The following is a 25,525-nucleotide window of genomic DNA, read 5'->3' on the forward strand; positions in this document are numbered from 1 at the left end:
TTGCTCTATATTTTGGATTATTCTTAAACATTGAAGACTATTCTTCACTATTGACTTATATTATTCAGGATTTTTCTACAATATTAATCTTCACAATTAATTATTATTACAAAATAATCTTCAATATTCATTAATAATCCTCTATTATTTATTTTTTAAATAATATATTACTTTTTAATATTAAATTATTTCAATATTCATATTTAATATATTCAACAATAATTCTTTAATAATCAACATCATTATTGAATAATGTTTTTCACAACTATTCAATATTAATTGCTTTTTTTATTTATTATTATATTTTACATATGATATTTACTTTTTCGCAATACATAATCCCCCAAAGGTCTTCACTGATTGCTTTTCAATTTTCACACAACGTTCCATTGCCATCCAAGCAGGTTTATATACATGTACGTATGTCACCTGTGACTAAACACAAGAGGTGGTTAAAACAAATTATCACCATTTCAAGTACTTTTATTGAGACAAGAAACAATACTTCTGAAAGGGATAGTACTTTACGGTATATCTACTCCCATCGACTTCAAGAACCTCAAGGGGGCGCACAAATTCACCGAGTACAATTCACAATACAAGATTCCAATTTAACATTGCAATTTATTATACTAAGCACAGCATCAAAATGTTTTCATCTTGGGGCAAAATTCTTGTACCTACCAGGTATACCGTATCATAATGATCTCACACATCCAGACAATTTTAAGTGGTGCACTACTTATTTCATTATTTCTATACTTATCCATATGTTGACACTCGAATGAACATTATGTATTAAAGTTCAAGTATGTTTATTGGGACAAGTTAACAATAATTTGTATAAACAACTTCAACAATGTTAAAAACATCAAAGATATGAATAATATCTTTTATTTTATAATGCTACATTAATAATATGAAATAAATTTTATATTTATTTTATAAGTATTATATATTCATTATTATATTGATTACCTATTTCATTCATTTAAAATATTTGATCATTACGATTATTATTAAATAATTACTGACTAGTGCATAACAATAAAGTATTAACGAATAATTATAATGAATATTCCTTGTAAAGTACAAATAAATTACTAACTACATCTATAGGTAGTAAATGAAACTTGCATTTATTTAATTACACTAATTACAATTCATGGGAATATTTCGTAGCTATCTCCAGGCTTATCACTTTCGGAGTTCCGCCGGAGCACCGACAACCCCGAAGGGCGAACGCGGCGGCTGCCCGCTGTAACTAGGAATGTGTGTCGACCTCATGGGCGCAGTAGTCTGCCCTCGGGCTCCATCCCTTTTCCTTGTTCATCAATGGTGTACCTTGTGCGCCTTCCGTACTCGGTTCTGGAAGTATTAAGGCAGTAAGGGCCGGCAGAAACGCCCATGCAGTATGAACGTGACGGGCAAGGAACCTACCCCTTAAGGGTACTGCTGGAATTAGTTTCTAAGAGGAGGAGGACATTTCCGGAAGCGAACAGGCCAAGTGTCATTATTGGATAAAGCCAGGGTGGTACCCTGTGCGAAAACTCTGAAAAGGAACACTGGCACAGGGGAAAGGAGTGACTAGAGGGGAAAGGAGGAGAAAAACATCTTCCAGGAACCTACTCTCTAGCGAAGTAAGGTAACTACCAACCCCAGCATAACTTTAGCGGGAAAAACCCACACAACTAAAAAAGGTTGGGGAGGGGGGGGGGGGGGAACCAGTTACCGTAACTGGGTCAAGGCCAGAAGTTAATCAAGGGGGAGGGATCTAGCAAGCAATAATTCAGTTCAAAATAACAACACAATATAAAACAAAAAATATTTATATGACCACTATGTATATAATAACTAATCAATATATAAATAAAACCATATTTCAAATATAAGAAACAGGTCTTAAGGCGCAACTGCAACATGCTTGCGTCCAGAGTGACAAATTATAAGGATGCTAACCGAGTCCGTTACAGTGATCTCCATTGTATGTTGCCCTCCGAAAGCATGTTACAAGTGTCATTGAGCACCTCCGAGCAGCAGTACCCCAACAACTTAAAGATCGGGCCATCTCAGGCAAAGTAAAATGGACACCAGGAAGGCTAGGGATCCGTAATTGTAAAACTTCTGCATAAACCAGCGGCCTGGAAGGCCGCATATTTATATGACCAATATAAATATAATACCTGAATAACATCGCCACCTTAACTCATCACAGGAAGAACGTTGGCTACAGAGCAGCCCCTGAACGCAGTCAGCTAACACGGCAGTGGCTAGGACAACTTTCCTGGCTACATTGGGCAGACAAAAACGTCTGGATAAACCACCAGCCGGGAGGCCGCAGATTCTTTCGGCCTACACCGGCCAGACAAAACAACTGCAAACGTTTACTGCTACTGGTAAACGAAACTGGTACTGCCTACCTGTCACTACTTAATGACACTCAAGAAAACAACTATAAAGGTAAAACGGTAAGGAAAATGACATGCACTTAAGCAATGCATAACTAGCAATAAATTGCTGAAGGAACGAATCATAATACGAGTCCAAGATAAACTTAAAGGGAGAGGCTTGAGGCCCGAACACAGCGCCTAGGACATCCTAGCTGACTTTACGTTATTATGTAAAGGCAAATCAGAAGTTAAACAAACAAATGTAAAACCACCAAAGAAACATGCACCTTGACACTGCATAACATTCATTAATAAATTAACGAAACTTATTTTCCATAAGTCCATGAAAACTTAAAGCTAGGGACCCGAGGCCTGTGACACAGCTACCCTAATCTACCTGATTGTACCTAATAACTTAAAACCGATAACCAAAATGATAAACATAAGTGTAAACCAGTAATAAATAAATACACATGCAGCAAGACGCTGCATAATTTGCCCCAATAGTTACCTGATGTAACTAAACTTCAATGCAGGGCCAGTAATCTTAAAGCAACAGGCAATGGGGGTGGGGGGGGGGGGCCCTACTCCGCGCCTATCACACCCTACCTCAGTTACTGGATAACTTAATGGCAAACAATAGTTAAACAATCAATTCCAAAACCAGTAGGAGTAAATCACATGCAGCTCGACCCGCATAAATTGCATTAATAAATTGAGGTACATTAAGATTATCTTGGTATTGCGTACCATTAAAGTCAAAGCCATGAGGCTTGTAACTCAGGAACTAGCACAACCTAGGTTACTTTACTTAGTAAACTATACAAGAAGCCACTTATTAAAACATGCACGAGGGAAATGCATAAATTCTAATAAATTCCAGAGAAACAAATCGTAGTTGCAAGCGCAAGGAACTTAACACCAACAGACTTGGACCCGTGATGCGCGTCAAAGATAAATAAATTGTGAGCCATAACACATTGTAACTGAAAGACAATAATATAACATTTTATATAGCCAGCGTTTAGAGTAGAGTAAGTCGATGATCTAACACTAGATTCACGTCACCTTACCTTTACATTTATATCTATTAACAATTTAACTGCATTTCCGTAATGTTTCCCACATATTACAAACTTATATTTAGTTATTCTATGAAATCAAATGTTATATATACAAGAAGGTACGTTGAGTTTGTTAGAATACATACAAGTGTAAATACCATGCTAAGGCCATTAGTACGCGCAGCCTTTCGCCCAGGTCCTTAATTTAACAATTTTAAGTAGGTAAATTCTAGCGGAATTAATACAATGCTTCATACATTGCAATAAAGACAAACAATACGAGATTAGTAGGTACAGGTATATTAAACCACATTGGTATATTAAACCTCCGATTGCATTAAGATTAATAGGCACCATTCAGCAAATTGAAAGCACATAACACAACAACGATCACAATGGTCAAGTTTTTTTTTTGCATTGGGTACATGATTAGGACATTGGGTACCACTACATACAGTGCAATTTTAAAGCAACAATGTAGAAAACTATGAAGATGCAATTAGGTACTTTTTACTTTAATTATTAGGTACTTCATTAGGAAGATTACGTTTACGATATTAGGAGATTACAGTAAGAAAATTATTAGGAAATTTGCTAATTCTAGTTTAAATATTTACTTATGATTCCCTGCAACTATCTATTCCTTTATGATTCAACAATTCCAACAATATTTCGACATCAACTATATATTTCCCCTTCCTTGACCAGACCACATTTACTGCCCTCTGTAAGGACGCGCCTTCTAGGCGAGTCCCTCCTATTTCTCTATTATATATACACAACTTTAATATCAATCCACATTAATAACCATTAAAAACACACTGGATATCTAATAACCATCAAATTAGATGCTCGACGATTCTGCACTATAAACATTTACAACAAATTTTAATTCTTTCGTACCTTGTATGCAAGAGTGAAACTTGATCCTTCAACAGCTGGAGGTTGTGTCCCTAGAGTAACTACACAGGATGGTATCAACGTCATCCACGTCTTTGGTACTCAAGCGTCTCACCTGCTAAACTATTGTATTCAGGATTCTGAACATTCTTATACGATAAACATTCCTTATCACCATTATCTCAAATACACGGCCATGCACTCTTCCAAAAACAAGACAGCTTGGGAGGGAGGGGGGCGCCTCATGGGTAACTTTTTAAATGGGACATGCACTGAGTTAGGAAACAAAGCGCCAGTCCACCTTCCCGACACAGTTGATAACCCCCAAACAAAGCTTAATCTTTTCTCTGGGAGCTGCGAGTGTGTGAGCTGTTCTTCATGTGTATTTCACCATCTATACATGAATACCGCTTAGCATTCATATATACACACCCAAGCTTACACACGTTATGTTCACTTCCAGCCATTTACTTTTATTATATAATAAAAGTGTTCCGTCTAGTAAGGCTGGGTCTCATGACGTCTAATGCTCAAAGTACACCACATGATTAATTCAGGAATGATAATATATTTAGTACTAATTGGGATTTCAGTTTTATGCACTACGTAACTAAATTCATGGAGGAACATGTGTTCAAATCAACATATCACACTCACCTGCAGGTCACAGCCTCTTCCATTACTCCGCAGTGTGGCGTTGGTTGGCCTCCACCCTGCTGTTTATCACAGAGATACTTCACCATTGCTGTTTCGCCCAGCCCGCACCTCTCCACACGCTGATCTGCATGAAATATAATGCATAATATGCATCCATTTAACCTTGACAACATTACTTAAGGTCTACAACCATCTATTTATGAATACTCTAGTCCAAACTCCTTACACCATTTTTTCTTCCCTGCGAATTCATTTGCTCTAGTATAATTGTATAATTAAACCTATAACAATTGGTATATTACTTTCTGATATGTATACCAACGTCTAACTCCGTTTAGATGAGGGAAAACTATAATACATAGCAAAACATGTCTTGCACCTCTGACGAGTGCAACTTTTTTCTCAATACCATCAAAGCGCAGCCATGACAATACCCTTACCCGACATGGTGTTTTGAGTGTGGGGATACCTAATATCCGAAGCTAAACACGAGATTTACAATTCTTCGGGTTTCCTAATCCCGCATAATCATCCTCCCTCCCCCCAATCAGCGTCTCTGTTACACTTGTGCCTAGACAACATTAACTGCCAAATAATTACCTACCAGTAGTAATTGGGGTACCTATATCACCACAGAATGCCTGATAATGTTCCAGGGAAAGGACACAATTCTCCATTAACAAAGTCAACACCACATACTTCCTGCTACACAATGATAACCAACAGCTCGTGCACCAATACCTGAAGCTCAACCTTAAGTTACAAAAGTCACTTGTGTTTCTTTTTTCACTTTTGCCTACACTACTGGTGGCGCGCACGCTATCCCGCTCACTACACAATTACACCAATATCAACATCACCACCTACACACTCCACGTGTACCGTCGCCAGCCACCTACAGTAAACAAGACAAATACTGTCACGAGGGTCACATCTGGAGTTGAAATTAATCAGCCATTGCTCGCAAGTCAACCGGAACCTTCACATCCACTACACGTATAAATGATATTGTTGAGCTTTATTTTTATGAGCTCTGTGTCCTACGAAGGCGGTCGAGCTTATTTCATGCTGTATATTTATTATAAACAAATTCACTTAAAAATGGCAGTAACATTTCAATAATAAGTGCATTTTTAATGTTATCACCTATGTACGTCAAACGACTCTGGTAAATTTATGTCTACGTCCTTCGACGAGGACAGGAAGGCTACGTATTGTCAACGGTTCCCCTCCCCTCATACGTCAAATTATGTACCCAGGTAACCCGAACACTTTAAAGTGTAGGGGACAACAGCACTTTAAAATTGGATAAAAGACTACACTCGACCCCGAGCGCCCAAATCCTATCGACCGACTTACTACTCTTAATGACCAAAGTTACCGGAAGCAACACCACTATTCTCCTTACAGACTAGATTTTTACAATATTTGATCAACTTTTTACACCACTTCATGTTAATTACCGTAACTCTTACAGTTTCATATTTAAAACAAAACTTATGGGGGTCCTGATATGGCTGTAGTAATGACTGCTCAAACTTCCATTGTCTAAAGTAGGAACCAATTTTGGCTAATCCCAATACAATATTACTATGCCTAACTATTTCCCTTGTGCCGGATAGGCCCATCATACCTTGGTAACTCAAGTAGCACAACTGCAACATCTGCCACCAGCTTCTGCTCGGCAGGGTATGATTGGAATCATCGGTCCTTCAAGACTGCTGTGGAAAAACAAAATACAATGTTACAAATCAATACAGTACGTAAACATTTATAAATATCTTTTAGTAATGATTATGGCTCAGTACTAAAAATATCCCTGTATATATACCCCCCAACAGGGGGTATATACGCAAGCTATAAAATAATAGATTTTTGCCCCTATGTGCGTTTTGACGGTGTACAGAGTGACAGTGTAACCTAGGGGTCTGTCAGCCCTAGCGACCCCAAAGGGTAACGGGGTACCAGCTCAGAGTAACAAAACGCCCTAACACTAACCTGTACACCTCTACTCGGCTAATTCTAGGGGCAAAATAACGTTCCGTTGCGCCTCAATGAGCACGTGGACTCAATAGCCAATCACGTTTCTTATTTTCAGTTGACGTCACATTGTCGCAAGCTGTACTGTCATTGGTCGGCTCGACGTAATTGGACACCTTAGTAGTTAATGAGATTTATTTTTGAAACTCAAATATATAAACTCAAATGTATACCCAAAGTATGAGAAACATACATGTACCAAATGGATGAGAAATTATTAATTTTGATACAATTTTCCTACTTAAAAGTATCTGTTAGATTAAGGACCTGCCCGAAACGCTGCGCGTACTAGTGGCTTTACAAGAGTGTAATTACTGTACTATGCTATGTAGTCTCACAAACCCAATGTACCTTCTTGTATATAAATAAATACATTTAATGTTTTACATTACACTCACAAATGATGATTTTCGAATACTTATTATTAAATATGTATTATTATATTTATTAAATAATAACATTACATATTCAAGCTGTATGTACAGTATAACACAGTACAGCATAGTACAGTACCGTAGAGTACAGTTCCGTACGGTACGATACTGTACTGTATACATTACAATACAGTACAGTACCGTACGATACAGTACAGTCAAGGGCACAGTACTGTACAGTACAATAGAGAACAGTACAGTACCGTACAGTACATTACAATACAGTACCGTACCGTACGATACAGTACAGTCAAGGGCACAGTACTGTACAGTACAATAGAGAACAGTACAGTACCGTGCAGTACAGTACCGTACAGTACAGTACCGTACAGTACAGTACCGTGGAGTTCAGGCCTCGCCACTGGAGGGGGGCAGTCGTCGCCACGTCTCGCGTTCCCAGTACTTGATAGCACTTTCTCTGTAACTAACTGACATTGTATCTATAAGGTGTGAATGATTCAAGAAATTGTTTATGTAATAATCTAAGATGAGGTCTGATAAAGACCTTTTGTGCCCTCTGTAATGCTTTTGCGCTACCGCCCACAGGATGAGTACGGGGTGCACAATAAACTAGCCGCCTTCGGCGGCAACAATCAAACCACTACTTGTTGGGCGCTGCGAGGGGGTGGTGCGGCCGCTGACCGGCGTGTTAGCTCGCGGCGGCTGGGAGTAGGCCGATTCGCCGTGTAAATACTGTAGGGCTTCCTTTCTCAGCTCCTGTTGATTGGCTTATTGAATATTCAAGAATATTAATGAAGATTATTATTGAATATTGAAGAATATTATTTAGTTTTGAAGATTAATAATGAATACAATTCTTCTAAAATAAATAATAGTCATTAATATTCTTAAATATTCAATAATAATCTGCAATAATATTCTTCATTATTCAATAATAATATTCAATAATATTACTCAATATTCAATAATATTCTTCAATAATATTCTTGAATATTCAATATTATTCTTCAATATTCATTAATATTCTTCCATATTCATTAATATTCTTCCATATTCATTAATATTCTTCAATATTCATTAATATTCTTCAATATTCATTAATATTCTTCAATATTGATTATTACTTTTGACGAATAATATTGAAGATTATTATTTAGTTTTCAAGAATATTATTGAATATTCTTCAAAACTAACTAATATTCAATAATGTTCTTCAATATTGAATAATATTGAGTTTGGAACATTATTCAATATTATTGATTTTGGTATTTAATTTTCATGTGTAAAATATAATATTTTTTTTTCCAAATACATAATCTCCGAAAGGTCTTCACTGATTGCTTTTCAATTTTCACACAACGTTCCATTTTCATCCAAGCAGGTTTATATATAATATGCACTATATACATACATACATGTCACCTGTGAATAAAAACAAGACCAAAAACATGAGGTTGTTAAAAACAAAACAGCAGCGTTCAATTCACGTATGTTTATTGAGACAAGCAAAAATACATCTGAAAGGGATAGAGTAGCTTCGGCTATTTCTACCCATCCCCGGCCCACAAATTCACTGAGTACAAATACAAGAATCCCATTTAACATTTCAGGTTAATATAGTACTATCTAAGAGTATAATACTGTACATCCACCGCACTAAATTTTAACCCATTAACGCTCAAAGATAATATTCTCACTCTACTTTCTTCCATGATTAATATTAAAACTATCTTTGCCCTGTCCGTCACATTCCGTGAGATACGAGATTTTCTCAGACAGACTCTCCCAACACAGTAACTATTGTGCAAGTGAGGAGAAAGCAAAAATGTTAAAAACATCAAAGGTATTATTACGAGAAACGTGACGAGCCAAAAGAGCATAGATGTTCTGCAGTCAAGGGAGGAGGGTGGGTGTTTCGAGCGTAGCGTAATGGAGCTGTGTAGGACTGAGGGGGAAAAACCTGGAGCGATTGCTTAAATGTGCGCCCCGATAAAGTTAGCTGGTCCAAGCGTAGCGTATGTTGCCCCTTCCCCGTATAGGTCACCTCCACTGGCCGGAGGCAGGCGTAGAAGGCGAGGGAGAAGAGCGCTCGGTAGCAGGTCTTCTCGTAAGTCGAGCGACAGGGCCCCCAGTAGTCGATGCAGTAGATGTCTGGTCACGGGCAATCGTCGTGCGGGGAGCCGTTGTGCCTTGTTGCGCGCTCCCTTAAGTAGTTGTGTGACTAGGAACTGGCGAGTAGGATCCTCCCTACCATGCAGCTTCAACATGAAGGCGATTGCCGCAAGGTAGGCGCTGAGAGAGCGGAAAGCCAAACCTCGGGACACCAGCGACTGCAGGAACTTCACCAGTGTCGTGGACGAGGCCTTGAAGGGACACTCGCGCCCCCTGTTGTTCGATACATACGCCACGTACTCCGCTCACTTATGTTGATACGCTCGCCGTGTCGCGGCCTGCAGGGAGTCGAGCAGCGTCCTTACAGTTTCAGGGTGAAGTTGCAGGGCAGGAGGTGCTGCGGGATTGCGGTTGGCTTCTCGGCGAGTCCTGCGTCTCGCAGGAACGAGGGCGGCAGTACCGTTGGAGGACGTGCTGGAAGAGCTGTGTCGCCGCCGTGTCGCCGCCGTGTCGCGTGTCTCCTCGCCCTTGACCGTGGGCGGCGCACAGGGGGGGAGGCTGTGCGTGTAGGCCGGTTCGCGAGGGCGTCCATGTCGCCCGCTCCGCCGGGGTTCGAAGTCTGCCGTCGCCTCGAATCGGAGGGGGGCCTCAGAGCCTGAGCAATGAGCGTCTGCACCGTTGCCCAGTCGGCGGCCGAAAGTTGTGGGGGTTCGTCACCCGCGCCCCCCGTGGCCACGCCGGTTGGGCGTGCATCGTGTATGTGGTCGCCGTCCGAGTCAGAGCCGCCCGAAGAGGTCTCCGAGGAGGAGGCGAAGCGAGCGGGTTTCACCCTTGCCCTGGCCGGTTGCGTCCTACCGCCCCTTCGTCCCTGTCCTCTTGTTGACGCCGCCCTTGTCCTCTTCTTCACCGCGGGGGGGGGGGGGGGGGAGGCATCACCGTACTGCGGAGAGGGGAAAATATAAGCGGGCGGCCAGGGCAGGACAGGAAAGCAAACATGGCTAAGCTTGTAAGCAAGATAACTTATAACCATGTAAAGCAAAGCATGGCAGAGAGAGAGAGAGATAGACAAACAATTAAAGAACTTGAGACATGGACATGACATACCATAAGCATAAGTAAACTGAAATAAGTAAAATAACGAGTACAACGCGTAAATAAAATATAACGAAAAGTAACAGGAAGCAGAAAAAGGCATAAGTAAAACGAAACGATAACTAAATAAATAAGCGAAAAGTGAACACAGCAAACAGAATAAGGACAGAAGTAATAACTGAAATAAAGGAATAAATAACGAAAAAACAGAAAATAAAGAAAACGAATGAAACCGTAGCAGTGAAACAGGGAGGGGGGAAAAAATAAACATAAGTAATAAAGTAAAAGTGAAAACGGAGAAAGACGATTAATTATTGGGTCTGAAATGGCATTGAATTCATCTGTCTGGTTTACCATACCGTTTATTTCGTGATTACTTTATTGTGTCATTGGGTTTTTTAACTATTTCTTATATGATAGTGATGCGAACCTCTGCGGCCACACTTACACAGGTACTTACTAACGTCTACATATTTCATCAATCTATTAAACAGTTTACAAGCATGAAAACTTCCCATTCAACTGTTATTGTTATAAAAGCATCCTGGTGTTTCTGAGCTCATTAACTATTCGTTTACAAATATTAAAACCGCTTAAGCTTGAGAAAACCTCTATACGTTCGTAAGTGATTGCATAACGTGTTCGATGATCTACCGTACCGAGTAAACCTATACTCGCTCCATTATCTTAATGGCATAACTAATTACACAAGCTATAATCCTATCCCTATTTACAGGTAACGGTTTTCCACCCTCCTATCTTACTGTGAGGTGTAGTAACCGTATAAAAGCCAGCGATTTGAGAATAGCAAAACAGTACAATCTCCAGTCAAGAACGTAGTACTCTGTGTAGGCACTTCTAATCGACCCAAGACGCTACAGCTTTGACACAGAGCAGGCACCAGACTACGACCTCATCCAGCTACAACGCTCTCCCACAGAGCTCCGCGACTCCGGCCACACTCACCTCTGCTCCAGGCTTGGTCTCAACGTGTACGACACTCCTGTATCCACGACTACTAAATAAATATGAAACTCACTAAACACTATGTATCTAATCAACGTAACATAAACGTACGTTACATACCCAAAAACATTTCATGTTCCAAATTTTCGGATGGGAGCATCACAGCATTTGGCCATCACATGAGGGCACTGGAATGGTGGGGGTACGACAAGGGAATGCTGGAGTTGAGAAAGGGACGAGGGAGTGAGGAGTGGTTCGGAGGAGGAGGGTACCGGGGAGCTGGGGAAGGTTGCTGTGGCTCAGCAACGCGTGGTCGGTTACAGCCAGTATTTGGCTGTAGTATTGAAGAATATTCTACAATAACAATTTCGGAGCTAAGCGACCTCGTGGTTGCACAGCCCATAGCAGCTGTGACTACCTGAGCAACGTTAAAAACAAAAACATGCATATCTTTCAGCCTGGATCGAACCGTCAACATTACGACTACGATTCTACAAGTCTGTGCATTCAGACCTCAAGCCCCCATGTTACTATTATTCTATTAACATTATTATATATATTATAGTTTACCATTTTCATGCGCGTTACTAACGTACAAAACTATTACCACAAATTCAGGCGAAGGCAAGTGATCACACTCATTATGAAACTACAGTTTATTACAAACTACAGCTTCACTGCAGTGGTTGCCGTGCTATTCTTGCAGTGATCCCACGGTCACTGCATGGAATTTCAAATCTTTTTCATGTAGATGAGTGAACATGGAAGAACACTTTCTTCATTCAAGAACCCCTTGTTTCTTGTGCCCTCACCTTATCTTCATTTGACATTCACAACTCTTTGGCGATGTTTCCGTTACTCACGGTGTGGTCGCGTGATCCTCGTCTTCAACTAATCTTTCGTCGACCTACTACGGAAGCACAGCCACACTTCAAAATCAACTGCTATATGCGCTGTTCCACGCTCGGATTCGCTGTACCAATCAACCATGATGCTTATCTCTCCACTCCTCATCTAAAAACAAAGATGAGGTATGTATTGTTTCCCCTTTGAACTAAGATTTTAAATAAAATCGTAACTTACTTACAATGCCCTCTTCGCATTTATTATTTTACCATTCCTTAGCCTATCTAATACACAACTTACTAAAATATTTTCACTGGATAAATACCAAACTTTAACCAATTCCTTTACTCATTTCTATATTTTATTGTCTTTTACAGTCAATGATCTAACACTAGATTCACGTCTGCTTTACATTTATATCTATTACCAATTTAACTTCATTTCGGTATCGTTTCCCATATATTACAAACTTATTTTATTCCCTACAATGCCAAACTAATCATTTTTATTTATATATACAAGAAGGTATATTGGGTTTGTTAGAATACATAACATGGTATTTACACTTGTAAGTACGCGCAGCCTTTCGGCCAGGTCCTTAAAATTTTCTTAGATTAAGTAGGTAAATTCTAGCGGAATTAATAAAATGATTGATTCATTGCAACAAAGAAAATACTAAACATGAGATTAGAGAGATTAGTAGGTACAGGTATATTAATTCCCTTAGTCTTTCCTCGTAGCTCATACCTCTCAGCTCGGGTACTAGTCTGGTGGCACACCTTTGAACTTTTTCCAGTTTAGTCTTATCCTTGACTAGATATGGACTCCATGCTGGGGCTGCATACTCCAGGATTGGCCTGACATATGTGGTATACAAAGTTCTGAATGATTCTTTACACAAGTTTCTGAATGCCGTTCGTATGTTGGCTAGCCTGGCATATGCCGCTGATGTTATCCGTTTGATATGTGCTGCAGGAGACAGGTCTGGCGTGATATCAACCCCCAAGTCTTTTTACTCTCAGACTCCTGAAGAATTTCCTCTCCCAGATGATACCTTGTATCTGGCCTCCTGCTCCCTACACCTATCTTCATTACATTACATTTGGTTGGGTTAAACTCTAACAACCATTTGTTCGACCATTCCTTCAGCTTGTCTAGGTCTTCTTGAAGCCTCAAACAGTCCTCTTCTGTTTTAATCCTTCTCATAATTTTAGCATCGTCCGCAAACATTGAGAGAAATGAATCGATACCCTCCGGGAGATCATTTACATATATCAGAAACAAGATAGGACCGAGTACAGAGCCCTGTGGGACTCCACTGGTGACTTCACGCCAATCGGAGGTCTCACCTCTCACCGTAACTCTCTGCTTCCTATTGCTTAGATACTCCCTTATCCACACCTTACCAGCTACACCTGCCAGTCTCTCCAGCTTATGTACCAGCCTCTTATGCGGTACTGTGTCAAAGGCTTTCCGACAATCCAAGAAAATGCAGTCCGCCCAGCCCTCTCTTTCTTGCTAAATCCTTGTCACCTGATCGTAGAATTCTATCACGCCTGTAAGGCAAGATTTACCCTCCCTGAACCCATGTTGGCGATTTGTCACGAACTCCCTTCTCTCCAGATGTGTTACCAGGTTTTTTCTCACGATCTTGTCCATCACCTTGCATGGTATACAACTCAAGGACACCTACCTGTAGTTCAGTGCCTCTTGCCTGTCGCCCTTTTTGCATATTGGGACCACATTCGCCGTCTTCCATATTTCTGGTAGGTCTCCCGTCTCCAGTGACTTACTATACACTATGGAGAGTGGCAAGCAAAGTGCCTCTGCACACTCTTTCAGTATCCATGGTGAGATCCCATCTGGACCAACAACCTTTCTAACATCCAGATCCAGCAGGTGTCTCTTGACCTCCTCTCTCGTAATTTCGAACTCTTCCAAGGCCGCCTGGTTTACCTCCCTTTCTCCTTGCACAGTGACCTCACCTTGTTCTATTGTGAAGACCTCCTGGAACCTCTTGTTGAGTTCTTCACACACCTCTCTGTCATTCTCTGTATACCTGTCCTCGCCTGTTCGAAGTTTCAATACCTGTTCTTTCACTGTTGTTTTCCTTCTGATGTGACTGTGGAGTAGCTTTGGTTCGGTCTTGGCTTTGTTTGCTATATCATTTTCAAAACTTTTCTCTGCTTCTCTTCTCACCCTGACGTACTCATTCCTGGTTCTCTGGTATCTCTCTCTGCTTTCTGGTGTTCTGTTATTCCGGAAGTTCCTCCACGCCCTTTTGTTCAGTTTCTTCGCTTCCAAACATGCCCTATTATACCATGGATTTTTCTGTTGCTTCTCGGATTTTTCCCTTTGGGCCGGGATGAACCTGTTTACTGCCTCCTGACACTTTTGGGTAACATAGTCCATCATACCCTGTACAGACTTATCTCTGAGGTCTGTGTCCCAAGGTACTTCACTTAGGGAACTTCTCATCTGTTCATAATTCCCCTTTCGGTATGCCAGCCTTTTGATTCCTAGTTCTTTTTTGGGGGAGATAAGTCCTAGCTCTACCAGGTACTCAAAGTTCAATACACTGTGGTCACTCATTCCCAAGGGCGCTTCCATCTTAACTTCCCTTATATCCCACTCATTTAGGGTAAATATCAAATCAAGCATTGCTGGTTCATCTTCTCCTCTCATTCTTGTTGGTTCTTTGATGTGCTGGCTTAGAAAGTTTCTTGTTGCCACATCCAGCAGCTTAGCTCTCCATGTTTCTGGTCCTCCATGTGGGTCTCTGTTCTTCCAATCTATCTTCCCATGGTTGAAGTCTCCCATAATTAGTAGTCCAGATCCATTCCTGCTAGCAACAGAAGCTGCTCTTTCTATTATGTTAATGGTGGCCATGTTGTTTCTATCATATTCCTGTCTAGGTCTTCTGTCATTTGGTGTTGGATTATATATGACTACGACTATAATTTTTTTCCCTCCATTTGTTACGGTACCTGCTATGTAGTCACTGAAACCTTCACAGCCCTGAATATCCATCTCCTCAAAATCCCAGCCTTTTCTTACCAGCAGAGCTACACCACCCCCACCTCTTCCTTCCCTCTCTTTCCTCATAACATAATAATCCTGTGGGAACACTGCGTTTGTTATCGTTTTCGTGAGCTTTGTTACTATGAGGGCTATTATGTCTGGGTTTTCCTCTAGTACCCGCTCTCCAAGCTCATTTGCTTTATTTGTAATTCAATCTATGTTAGTGTACATCGCTTTGAGGCTCACTTTCTTCTGTCCCTTCTCAAATCGCCTCCTTGGTGAGTGTTCTGCTGGTGGGGGAGGCTGTTCCATGGGTGTGAGGACCTGTGAGGTGGATAACAGGGTCTCAGAGGATACTGGGATGAGGGGCGGGGGATCCAGTGAAGGGGGAGGGACGGGGAGGGAATGGGGTGAAAGGGGAGGGAGGACGGGAAGGAAAGGGGGGGGGGGGGCGGGAGGACTCGGGAGGAGGGGAGGGGTAGAAGGGTGGGGATTGGGTGTGGGGGGAGGGAGATTTGGCTGAACATTTGAGTGGGGGCAGGGAGGGTTTGGGGTAGGGGGGTTTTCTATGCAGAGGAGGGTGGCGGGGGTTGTCCTCCCTTCTGGTGTTACTGGATAGCTGGTTGTGGGTTCCCCCCTCGCCTCTGGGGGTGTTGTGTTGGGAGCTGTGACTTCCTGGATTTCCCCTCTCGCCCTGCGCCTCTTCCTTGCTTCTGCCGCCACGGCTCTCTCCTCCCTTGTCATGTCTCTCTGGAGGAATACATTTTTGAATTTTCCCACGTTTTTCAGGGATATCTTCCTTGATAGGATCTTCTCCTTTGTGCTCTCGTTTGCAAACACTATCTTTATCATTCGGTCTCGGTCTTTGTTGTACCAACCTAGCCTGAAAACATTCTCAATGCTAGTGTGTTGGCCTGTGTGTGGTTGCTGCATCAGATGGGCCAATGGGCTGCATCAGATGGGCCAATAGGCCGTCTGCAGTGTCCACGTATTGTACCTCACCTACTCCACCATTCTCTCCTGCCTATTTATGTCCAGTACTCGATCTGTAAATTCAATCCTTGTGAAGATGTATTAATATACGAAAGTACTTAAGGAAATTCCTGTTTCATTTTTCCTCCGTGGTCTGACATTGTCACATTTTTAATCACGTGTTTATTTTCGTGATATACACACACATTACATATTATTATTATATATATATATATATATATATATATATATATATATATATATATATATATATATATATATATATATATATATATATATATATGTCGTACCTAGTAGCCAGAACGCACTTATCAGCCTACAATGCAAGGCCCGATTTGCCTAATAAGCCAAGTTTTCATGAATTAATATGTTTTCTCTAGTTTTTTTCTTACGAAATGATAAAGCTACCCATTTCATTATGTATGAGGTCAATTTTATTTTAATGGAGTTAAAATTAACGTAGATATATGACCGAACCTAACCAACCCTACCTAACCTAACCTAACCTATCTTCATAGGTTAGGTTCGGTTAGGTAGCAGAAAAAGTTAGGTTAGGTTAGGTTAGGTAGGTTAGGTAGTCGAAAAACAATTAATTCTTGAAAACTCGGCTTATTAGGCAAATCTGGCCTTGCATAGTAGGCTGAGAAGTGCGTTCTGGCTACTAGGTACGACATATTTATATATATATATATATATATAATATATATATATATATTATATATATATATATATATATATATATATATATATATATATATATATATATATATATATATATATATATATATATATATATATATAAATATGTCGTACCTAGTAGCCAGAACGCACTTCTCAGCCTACTATGCAAGGCCAGATTTGCCTAATAAGCCGAGTTTTCAAGAATTAATTGTTTTTCGACTACCTAACCTAACCTAACCTAACTTTTTCGGCTACCTAACCTAACCTATAAAGATAGGTTAGGTTAGGTAGGGTTATCTTATCTTGAGGTTATCTTGAGATGATTTCGGGGCTTTAGTGTCCCCGCGGCCCGGTCCTCGACCAGGCCTCCACCCCCAAGAAGCAGCCCGTGACAGCTGACTAACACCCAGGTACCTACTTTACTGCTAGGTAACAGGGGCATAGGGTGAAAGAAACTCTGCCCATTGTTTCTCGCCGGCGCCTGGGATCGAACCCAGGACCACAGGATCACAAGTCCAGGGTTCGGTCATATATCTACGTTAATTTTAACTCCAATAAAAAAAATTGACCTCATACACAATGAAATGGGTAGCTTTATCATTTCACAAGAAAAAAATTAGAGAAAATATATTAATTCAGGAAAACTTGCCTTATTAGGCAAATCGGGCCTTGCATAGTAGGCTGAGAAGTGCGTTCTGGCTACTAGGTACGACTTTATATATATATATATATATATATATATATATATATATATATATATATATATATATATATATATATATATATATATATATATATATATATATATATATATATATATATATGCAAACAAGCCTGAATGGTCCCCAGGACTATATGCAACTGAAAACTCACACCCCAGAAGTGACTCGAACCCATACTGCCAGGAGCACACTGCTAGCGTACAGGATCCCTTAACCGTTTGACCAACACGACCGGACAAAAGAGCATGGTATGGATGGTGTTCCTCACGTGTGCCCCAAAGAATGAGGTGATTTAATAAAATACCATGCCCAAGATTACCATCAGAGTGCCGGCGGGGGGATGGGAATAGCCTTGGCTACCAGCCTCGGTATGTTCCTCCGTGGTCTGACACTGTCATATATTATATATATATTGTAGTTTTCAATTACAGGCTGTGTTACAATATTGCATTATTTTTCTATCTTACCTATACTATATGGCGTTGCTGTATACGGAGCCCAAAAATTTATCACCAATTGGTGAGGCAGCTACTTCTTTGAGGAATGCTTATTTTATTTACGTTATAAACTGAAGCAACTTTATTGTATTTGAGGAATGCTCGGCTGATTTCTCTACATTTAGCATGGAATAAATTTGTGTCCAAGACCTCTTCCTGTTACACAATTTGTCTGTGTGTAACAATAAGTAATTATCAAAAGAAGGCACCAAGCCGGGAAGGCTGTGTAGCACCATTGTGTGTAACAATAAACCTAATTGTTTTTTAACAGATAATGTACCTGTGAGTAAAACTAATCCTGTCAGCTGTAAAAATATTGATCCAGTTATTTAAATAAAAAAAATATAATGAAACAAATATTTATGGGTTATTTAAACTATCATTTCTACTGTATATCCAAAGAAGGTAAAAATTGAGAAATACTGCACAATTTAATGATTCAAAAGAAATATTAATAACAGTGTGGTTGTCTTTTCATCTTCTAGTGTGTGGTTTGGTCAACATTACTAACGTTACTTATCAATATGAGATCTTATTGATCCATGGTTAACATTTATCATTTAATATGGATAATACTGGTAATAATAATAATAATACAAGCTTTAATTTAAAACCTTTATTACTGATTTCTTTTTATTAACAAGCTCAGGTGTACATATATGAAAGATTACACAGTGTAGATCAGAAACCAGCTACAAGCTCATCCAACATCCCCACCTCACAGGACGGCCACTCATACATGGAATCAGGAGAGAACAAGAAATGTAAGGCTGATCTATTAGCCTCCACTGGCAGAATCTGGGTACAGCACAAGAATATCTTCCAATATTCCTGAGTGTATGAAGTAATTACAGAGCTTAAAGTACCTCATACCATTTGGTATGAAGTCACTGAAAACACGGCAATCACAGATATAGTGTTGGAGAGTATGTCCTCTTGAGTAGGACTGAAAACATATTTTCTTTTTCACCCAGAGGGTTATAAACCCATGGAACTGCCTACCTGTGGGAACCGACCTGTGAGATTTATATTTATTTAATTTATATGAATTTATATAGAATTTATATTTACGTTAATTTGTATACTTCGATAGCAATTTGTATAATGGTAAGTGGACTGTATTTCTGCAATAATCTCACAAATCGATCCTCTACACATTAGGGGGGTTTATATTAATTTAATTTATATATATGCAGCCAATCAAACTACAGTATTAGACTACATACATTGAAAAGGTTCCTTATCTTATAGTACAGCAGGCCTTAGTCCACCAGGTATAACTAGGGTGTAGACACCACATTTTCCCTCTTTGAGGTAGCTTCCATCACCCTGGTAACTGATGCACAAAGCATGCTTCCTCGTCTTGACCTGTCAAAAGGGCGCTAGCTGTAAAGCCAGAATCCTAGTATATGACAGGTATATCAGAGAAAACACTGTACAAGGAACCTTAAAGACCTGGCTTAATTACCTTTAGTATGAGGCGATCTTATGCTCTAACCGGGTCACCCTATCTAATGACATTAATGGCCATAAATGATAGATAAATGGGTATCGGTAGAACACTTAACTTGAATTTGTTGACAGCGTGTTGATAATGGTACACCTTTGGTTTCCATAACACTTCGTCCAAGTAAAATTAACAGGAGCCGTATTTGCTCCCGTGAGCCTCTGGTCTTAGTACAAACAATGGCTGCCCCTCCTTCCTCACTGACGCTACTGGCCTACATTGTCCAGATGACAGTAAGTGATAGAAGGGTCACATTTACTCTACTTTAATACTGATAATTAAGTTAATTTATATGAGATGTTTTTATGATGGTAAAGTCCAAAGACTAATGTATTTAAGAATAATTCCCACCATAATAGGTGGTGAATATATAATAGTATGTGGTAATGATATCCCGTTTTCTATAGACGGTAATTCCACTACAAGTTACATTTTCTATGGGTTAACTTGTTTATACAATACAGCAGCAATTATCTGTCTGTATGATATTATTATTAAATGGTGTCGGATTTTCCGACACTACCCGCTGAAACCGTAAATGTCAAAATCCAGTTAGAAAATATCATTAGGACAATTGGTGGGACCTTTAACAAGCCGCCAGCTTTCTGTCCTCGGCCCCTTGGGTAAATTCCGGTAAATATATACAATAATTGTCAGCGCATGTTTCTCAATCTTCCGAGTGACAAGGAAAGCTACACACTATCTCTTAAAATTACGTAGGCAAACAAAAAATGTAACATATTTGTTTACTACAATCTCGGTGCTGACCGTAGAAGTTGAAAAACATAGTTTTACTTCGAAATATATTAATTTTATAGGAAAATTCGACGTAAATAGGTGGCAAGTGACCACGGATAAGCTCCGATATGCCAGCGTCCTGATTGGCTACAACTTTAAGATGAAAAATGTTACCTTCTCTCTGATTGGCCAAACGAAAAGCCCCAGAGACATCTAGTGAGACTTAAGTGAAGCTGCTAAAATTTTCGCAAGTACATCTTCCTGAATCGGACGTAGGAACGTTCTTAGGCAGTACTTAAGAACGTTCGTAGTACACCTACTTACAAACAAATACACGGAGTTTCGTGAATCTTGGTCCAGGGCTCCTCCCGCCCATCACTTACATATTACTACAGCAGCAGAAGTGGACACGAGAGTGACTGGCCCGCCCCTGGCCCCAGGTCCTCCGCCCTCACCACCAGTCTTCCAGGACAAATACACCACCTGGCCCCAGGTCCTCCGCCCTCACCACCAGTCTTCCAGGACACATACACCACCTGGCCCCAGGTCCTCCGCCCTCACCACCAGTCTTCCAGGACACATACACCACCTGGCCCCAGGTCCTCCGCCCTCACCACCAGTCTTCCAGGACACATACACCACCTGGCCCCAGGTCCTCTGCCCTCACCACCAGTCCTCCAGGACACATACACCACCTGGCCCCAGGTCCTCCGCCCTCACCACCAGTCCTCCAGGACACATACACCACCTGGCCCCAGGTCCTCCGCCCTCACCACCAGTCCAGGACACATACATTACACTAATTCTATTTTTTATTTGATTTTGTCATTTATATATACAATTAAGTATTTATCAATAGCTACCACCAAGATGGGAAGGCTATGTAGTAATTCATATATACAAGAGTTCTTACCTGCTTGCGTCTAGCACCCATAGCGTTTCGGGCAGGTCATTTATCTTAGGTTTACCCTGAAATACGACCCACCAAATAGTTTACTAACCACGCAATCTTTCACTGCTGGGTGAACAGCGGCTACAGTTAAGGATTCGCGCCCAGTCAATCCTCCCCCAGCCAGCATACGAACCCAGGCCAAAGTGCTCGCGATCGAAGCTTTACCACTGCGCCACAGAGACTAACAAGGGGCAGGCCAGCACTCTTCCTGCAGGACCTCTAGTGAGGCTTCTGCAGGAGCACCACCAGAGGTCCTGCAGGAGCACCACCAGTGGTCCTGCAGGAGCCTCACCAGTGGTCCTGCAGGAGCCCCACCAGTGGTCCTGCAGGAGCCTCACCAGTGGTCCTGCAGGAGCACCACCAGTCGTCCTGCAGGAGCCTCACCAGTGGTCCTGCAGGAGCCTCACCAGTGGTCCTGCAGGAGCCCCACCAGTGGTCCTGCAGGAGCCTCACCAGTGGTCCTGCAGGAGCACCACCAGTGGTCCTGCAGGAGCACCACCAGTGGTCCTGCAGGAGCACCACCAGTGGTCCTGCAGGAGCCTCACCAGAGGTCCTGCAGGAGCCTCACCAGTGGTCCTGCAGGAACCTCACCAGAGGTCCTGCAGGAGCCCCACCAGTGGTCCTGCAGGAGCTCCACCAGTGGTCCTGCAGGAGCCCCACCAGAGGTCCTGCAGGTGCCCCACCAGAGGTCCTGCAGGAGCCTCACCACAGGTCCGGCAGGAGTACCACCAGTGGTCCTGCAGGAGCTCCACCAGTGGTTCTGCAGGTGCCCCACCAGAGGTCCTGCAGGTGCCCCACCAGAGGTCCTGCAGGAGCCTCACCACAGGTCCGGCAGGAGCCCCACCAGTGGTCCTGCAGGAGCTCCACCAGTGGTCCTGCAGGAGCCCCACCAGAGGTCCTGCAGGTGCCCCACCAGAGGTCCTGCAGGAGCCTCACCACAGGTCCGGCAGGAGCACCACCAGTGGTCCTGCAGGAGCACCACCAGTGGTCCTGCAGGAGCACCACCAGAGGTCCTGCAGGAGCACCACCAGAGGTCCTGCAGGAGCCCCACCAGAGGTCCTGCAGGAGCCCCACCAGAGGTCCTGCAGGAGCACCACCAAAGGTCCTGCAGGAGCCCCACCAGAGGTCCTGCAGGAGCACCACCAGAGGTCCTGCAGGTGCCCCACCAGAGGTCCTGCAGGAGCCCCACCAGAGGTCCTGCAGGAGCACCACCAGAGGTCCTGCAGGAGCACCACCAGAGGTCCTGCAGGTGCCCCACCAGAGGTCCTGCAGGAGCCTCACCACAGGTCCGGCAGGAGCACCACCAGAGGTCCTGCAGGAGCCCCACCAGAGGTCCTGCAGGAGCCTCACCACAGGTCCGGCAGGAGCACCACCAGTGGTCCTGCAGGAGCTCCACCAGTGGTCCTGCAGGTGCCCCACCAGAGGTCCTGCAGGAGCCCCACCAGAGGTCCTGCAGGAGCCCCACCACAGGTCCTGCAGGAGCCTCACCAGTGGTCCTGCAGGAGCCCCACCAGAGGGCCTGCAGGAGCCCCACCAGAGGTCCTGCAGGAGCCTCACCAGTGGTCCTGCAGGAGCCCCACCAGAGGTCCTGCAGGAGCCCCACCAGAGGTCCTGCAGGAGCCCCACCAGAGGGCCTGCAGGTGCACCACCAGATGTCCTGCAGGAGCCCCACCAGTGGTCCGGCAGGAGCACCACCAGTGGTCCTGCAGGAGCACCACCAGAGGTCCTGCAGGAGCCCCACCAGAGGTCCTGCAGGAGCCTCACCAGAGGTCCTGCAGGAGCCCCACCAGTGGTCCTGCAGGAGCACCACCAGAGGGCCTGCAGGTGCACCACCAGAGGTCCTGCAGGTGCACCACCAGAGGTCCTGCAGAAGCCCCACCAGAGGTCCTGCAGGAGCCCCACCAGTGGTCCTGCAGGTGCCCCACCAGAGGTCCTGCAGGAGCCCCACCAGAGGTCCTGCAGGAGCCCCACCAGTGGTCCTGCAGGAGCCCCACCAGTGGTCCTGCAGGAGCACCACCAGAGGGCCAGCAGGTGCACCACCAGAGGTCCTGCAGGAGCCCCACTAGTGGTCCTGCAGGAGCCCCACCAGTGGTCCTGCAGGTGCCCCACCAGTGGTCCTGCAGGAGCCCCACCAGTGGTCCTGCAGGAGCCCCACCAGTGGTCCTGCAGGAGCCCCACCAGTGGTCCTGCAGGAGCCCCACCAGTGGTCCTGCAGGAGCCCCACCAGAGGTCCTGCAGGAGCCCCACCAGTGGTCCTGCAGGAGCCCCACCAGAGGTCCTGCAGGAGCCCCACCAGTGGTCCTGCAGGAGCCCCACCAGAGGTCCTGCAGGAGCCTCACCAGAGGTCCTGCAGGAGCCTCACCACAGGTCCGGCAGGAGCACCACCAGAGGTCCTGCAGGAGCCCCATCAGAGGTCCTGCAGGAGCCTCACCACAGGTCCGGCAGGAGCACCACCAGTGGTCCTGCAGGAGCCCCACCAGAGGTCCTGCAGGAGCCCCACCAGTGGTCCTGCAGGAGCTCCACCAGTGGTCCTGCAGGTGCCCCACCAGAGGTCCTGGAGGAGCCCCACCAGAGGTCCTGCAGGAGCCTCACCACAGGTCCGGCAGGAGCTCCACCAGTGGTCCTGCAGGTGCCCCACCAGAGGTCCTGCAGGAGCCCCACCAGAGGTCCTGCAGGAGCCCCACCACAGGTCCTGCAGGAGCCTCACCAGTGGTCCTGCAGGAGCCTCACCAGAGGTCCTGCAGGAGCCCCACCAGAGGTCCTGCAAGAGCCCCACCAGAGGTCCTGCAGGAGCCCCACCAGAGGTCCTGCAGGAGCACCACCAGAGGTCCTGCAGGAGCCTCACCAGAGGTCCTGCAGGAGCACCACCAGTGGTCCTGCAGGTGCCCCACCAGAGGTCCTGCAGGAGCCCCACCAGAGGTCCTGCAGGAGCACCACCAGAGGTCCTGCAGGAGCCTCACCAGAGGTCCTGCAGGAGCACCACCAGTGGTCCTGCAGGTGCCCCACCAGAGGTCCTGCAGGAGCCCCACCAGAGGTCCTGCAGGAGCCTCACCACAGGTCCGGCAGGAGCCCCACCAGAGGTCCTGCAGGAGCCGCACCACAGGTCCTGTAGGAGCCCCACCAGAGGTCCTGCAGGAGCCTCACCACAGGTCCGGCAGGAGCACCACCAGTGGTCCTGCAGGAGCCCCACCAGAGGTCCTGCAGGTGCCCCACCAGAGGTCCTGCAGGAGCCCCACCAGAGGTCCTGCAGGAGCCCCACCAGAGGTCCTGCAGGTGCCCCACCAGAGGTCCTGCAGGAGCCTCACCAGAGGTCCTGCAGGAGCCTCACTACAGGTCCGGCAGGAGCACCACCAGAGGTCCTGCAGGAGCCCCACCAGAGGTCCTGCAGGAGCCTCACCACAGGTCCGGCAGGAGCACCACCAGTGGTCCTGCAGGAGCCCCACCAGAGGTCCTGCAGGAGCCCCACCAGTGGTCCTGCAGGAGCTCCACCAGTGGTCCTGCAGGTGCCCCACCAGAGGTCCTGCAGGAGCCCCACCAGAGGTCCTGCAGGAGCCTCACCACAGGTCCGGCAGGAGCTCCACCAGAGGTCCTGCAGGAGCCTCACCACAGGTCCGGCAGGAGCTCCACCAGTGGTCCTGCAGGTGCCCCACCAGAGGTCCTGCAGGAGCCCCACCAGAGGTCCTGCAGGTGCCCCACCAGAGGTCCTGCAGGAGCCTCACCAGAGGTCCTGCAGGAGCCTCACTACAGGTCCGGCAGGAGCACCACCAGAGGTCCTGCAGGAGCCCCACCAGAGGTCCTGCAGGAGCCTCACCACAGGTCCGGCAGGAGCACCACCAGTGGTCCTGCAGGAGCCCCACCAGAGGTCCTGCAGAAGCCCCACCAGTGGTCCTGCAGGAGCTCCACCAGTGGTCCTGCAGGTGCCCCACCAGAGGTCCTGCAGGAGCCCCACCAG

General features: G+C 44.5%; 1 long non-coding RNA gene across 6 annotated transcripts in view; it reads right to left on the bottom strand.

The window, feature by feature from the left end:
* Window positions 1–462: 462 nt before the first annotated feature.
* The window catches only part of LOC138353150 (uncharacterized), a 400,025-nt gene continuing 374,962 nt past the window's right edge, over window positions 463–25,525 (bottom strand). Inside the window, exons 1-4 of one of the 6 annotated variants that reach the window (XR_011223089.1) lie at window positions 7,010–7,136; window positions 6,645–6,732; window positions 5,012–5,135; window positions 463–1,368 (exon numbers count right to left, since the gene is read on the bottom strand). This is a non-coding gene — a long non-coding RNA (uncharacterized lncRNA). Of the gene's footprint in view, window positions 1,369–5,011; window positions 5,136–6,644; window positions 6,733–6,931; window positions 6,953–7,009; window positions 7,137–25,525 lie in introns of those variants that run through there. The other 5 variants (XR_011223090.1, XR_011223091.1, XR_011223093.1 and 2 more) reach the window with 5 other exon arrangements.

Source organism: Procambarus clarkii, chromosome 56, assembly GCF_040958095.1.
Source record: "Procambarus clarkii isolate CNS0578487 chromosome 56, FALCON_Pclarkii_2.0, whole genome shotgun sequence".
Lineage (NCBI taxonomy): Eukaryota > Metazoa > Arthropoda > Malacostraca > Decapoda > Cambaridae > Procambarus > Procambarus clarkii.